Below are 3,799 nucleotides of genomic sequence, written 5' to 3'. Positions count from 1 at the left end.
AGTCAATACCCCCAGCCTCTATATCATGACTTCTTTCATGGCGAGTCAGGTGACTGGAAGGAGTGTAGGCTTTACCGCATCTCTTACATTCATAGAGTTTTTCTCCAGTATGAATTCTTTCGTAGAGGTGAAGGGAACTGAGGTGACTGAAGGCTTGGTCACATTGTTTACATTCATAGGCTTTCTCTCCAGTGTGAGTACTTCTATGGTTACAAAGGGAACTCAAACCACTAAGGGCTTTGCCACATTGTTTACATTCATAGGGTCTCTCTCCAGTATGAATGCTTCCATGATAAGGAAGGGAAGGGGAACAGCTGAAGGCTTTATCACATTTGGTACATTTATAGGGTCTTTCTCCAGTGTGAGTCCTTTCATGCGTCTTAAAGGAACAAGAAAATCTGAGTGCTTTACCACATTCCTTACATTCGTAGAGTTTCTCTCCAGTGTAAGTTCGTTCATGTATTAGACGAGAACCGGAAACAGTGAACACTTTACCACATTGTTTACATTTATAGGATTTTTCTCCTGTGTGAGTTCTCTGATATCTTTCAAATGAATTGAGAAAATAAAAAGATTTCCCACATATCTTACATTTATAACTGGATTTCCACTGTGCATTATCATGTGTCTTCTAACACCTGGAACAGAAACGAAGAATTTGCCACACTGTTCACATTTATATTGCTTCTCTCCATATGGTTTGTATCCTGAGTGAACTAGGACGTGCCTATTAAGGAGGGAATGACGTACAAAGACTTTTCCACAAATACTGCATTCACATTGTTTTAATCCAGAAGAAATGTTCTCATTCACATCAAGCTTTGGAATTTGGCTGACAACTGTCCATACTGACTACCGTCTTTGCTTTCACACAGTCTATCATATAATTTCTGTAAAAAAAAAAATGACAAGCACATTATTATTGCTTGGTTTAATAACATTCTACTTGGTCTTGGACTTACACTGCTACCAATACCAAGGAAAATGCATTTTTTTAATTTTTTGCCATGATTGAATTATTTGAAAGTAAATGGGTTACTACTGAAAACACAGCTACCACCTGCATGGCTATGACCAAATTAGTAACATTCATGTACACAATTTTGTAGTACTATTTTCAAGTAAACGGTTTTCCAAACACTGACTGCAACACTGAAGTACATTACACTTTGGGTGAAATTTTTCTAAAAAGAAATGAATTTCAAGTGACTCTTACTTCTTTTGGTTGCTTGTTTTTAAATTCATGACAAGCTAAGATTCCTTCAGTGGACTTCATTTCCTCTTCTCAGTGCAAATTATCTTATATCTTTCTCAGGTTTCTCGAAGTGATCTTCAATATTCTGGTCTTACCATTTGTTTCCTAAAATGCAGACCCACAAAATTATCATGAATTATTACGAACTATAGAAACATGACTAGATTTAATGTTCATTGTACACAGTGCCCATGCCTGATTTCTTCACCAAATCATTCCTTTGCCACATTCCAAATCACAAATACCACTGATGATAGGGAAATACTTCTGTAATTAAGTGAAATGTGTTGTCATTCTCACCTACAGAAGCCAGGTTCCTGCATGTTTCCTGCCTCACTTCTCTGCAGAGATTCTTCTGAGAAGAATCTAGCAAAGCCCATTCCTCCTGGGTAAAGTTCACAGCCACATCCTCAAAAGCCACGGAGTCCTAGAACATTCCACACATATGGATAGAAGGATGGGTGAGACTCACAGCACTGGGAATCTGTACTCAATCCATAAGCTGTTTACATGATTCTAAAATTTCCAAGCATTTTTTCTGTGACTTGATTGTCACAACTCTTATTCTGTTCACACATACTCCCTCCCACACAGCAGTACTATTGCTAGAATTGAACTATTCAAAGATGCAACAGCAAAGTAGAAACTCCCATCTTATTAGAGAATCCAGGCAGTAAGATGTGCTGCTAGGCGTTACCTTTTAACTTCACTTTGTACATTACTAGTATCTGTCATACTAAAGTCCTACCTGATGTGCATAAGGGACTTGGTATTATCTGTCCTGAGACTAATTATTCTTAAAAACGCCTGCTCGCAAAGTTCCATCTTTGTTTGTGTTAGTAACTTACATTTTGAAAGGGATTCCACCAACCCAAGTAATAAGAATGATTCACTGCATCTAAATGGCTTATGCAATATATTTGCAAAAACTTTTTCTGCTGAAGGTCTATTATTTTGTGTCACTGCAGTGGTGCTCAGGGAACGAGACACCAAAACACAGTCTGAACACTAAGTGTTCAATGAGTTTCCCTGGTACACAATATTTTACACTTGCTGTCACTTGTTAACTGGGGAGTTGAGCCCATTCCATGTGATTACACCAAGACAGAGTAGGCTCATTAAATTTAATTAAGTAGTAAATAAAACCAATAATTGATATTTGACAATACTAATATGACAATTTTAAAAATTTCTATTGCACAATGTCAAGGTAGAAAGGAATAAGAGGAAATAGGACACATGTTTTTTAAAATGACATTAATGTCACCACTTCCAGATGCTATTCCTATGAAATCACATAATTCCCCAAATCAGGTTGTTTTTAGGCAAGAAAAACTACTTTTTCATACGTAGTAAAAATGACAAAGGTCTAATGATTTGTAGTCATCTAAAAAAAGAGTGATGGCTTGTCTAACATACTTCTGAGATTTTCAAACGAAAATATTCACGACAGCACAGTATTAGCAGAGAGATGAGCAAGCAGACCAAGGGAAAAAATAGTCATAATGACCCAGCATTTATAAGTTGATGAAAGATAGAGTAGGCACTGTAGAATAGAAAAAGAAATCACATGCACTTTAAAATATGAGGCAAACCAGTCTGGCATCTACCTGGGAAAATGCAATGCATTCTTCTCTATTCCATGAACCATAATCAACTTATTATATATTCAAATAGGAAATATAAAACCAGAACACTTTCAGAAGTCACAGGAAGACATTTTGTTTACGAAGGATTAAGCAGAATTTCTTTTATGTAAGAAGACAGTGATAAAGGAACAGCTAAACTCAAACATATTAAAATTTAGGGAATAAAAAGAAAATAGAGTGGGCAGGGCATGGTGGCTCACGCCTGTAATCCCAGCAGCTTGGGAGGCTGAGGAGGGTGATCATCTGAGGTCAGAAGGTTGAGACCAGCCTGGCCAACATATCAAAACCAGTCTTTTTGTTGTTTGTTTTCTGAGACAGAGTCTCACATTGTCACTTGGGCTGGGGTGCAGTGGCAAGATCTTGGCTCACTGCAACCTCCACCTCCCGGGTTCGAGCAATTCTTTTGCCTCAGCCTCCCGAGTAGCTGGGATAACAGGTGTCTGCCACCAGGCACAGCTAATTTTTTTGTATTTTTGGTAGAGACAGGGTTTCACCATGTTGGTCAGGCTGCTCTGGAACTCCTGACCTCATGATCCGCCCACCTTGGCCTCCCAAAGTGCTGGGATTACAGTCCTGAGCCACCATGCCAGGGCTAAAACCCCGTGTTTACTAAAAATACAAAAATTAGCTGGGTGTGGTGGTGGGTGCCTATAATCCCAGTTACTCGGGAGGCTGACACAGGAGAATCACTTGAACCCGGGAGGCGGAGGTTGCAGTAAGCAGAGATGGTGCCACTGCACTTCAGCCGAGCTACAGAGCAAGACAGTGTCTCCAAAAAAAAGAAAAAACCCAAAAGTAACTAAAAACCCCTCAGATATCCAGATAAGAGGATACAGATGTGTCCACTGTCATAAATTCTTCACCATGCTACAAGAGGGAAACTGACATTCTGGGG

At 39.0% G+C, this 3,799-nt stretch overlaps 1 pseudogene; it reads right to left on the bottom strand.

The window, feature by feature from the left end:
* Positions 1-9: 9 nt before the first annotated feature.
* LOC113221148 lies at positions 10-1,682 on the bottom strand (annotated as a pseudogene).
* Between the last annotated feature and the right edge of the window lie 2,117 nt (positions 1,683-3,799).

Source organism: Piliocolobus tephrosceles, unplaced genomic scaffold, assembly GCF_002776525.5.
Source record: "Piliocolobus tephrosceles isolate RC106 unplaced genomic scaffold, ASM277652v3 unscaffolded_21163, whole genome shotgun sequence".
NCBI classification, from domain to species: domain Eukaryota; kingdom Metazoa; phylum Chordata; class Mammalia; order Primates; family Cercopithecidae; genus Piliocolobus; species Piliocolobus tephrosceles.
This window is presented reverse-complemented; position numbering and strand designations above follow the sequence as displayed.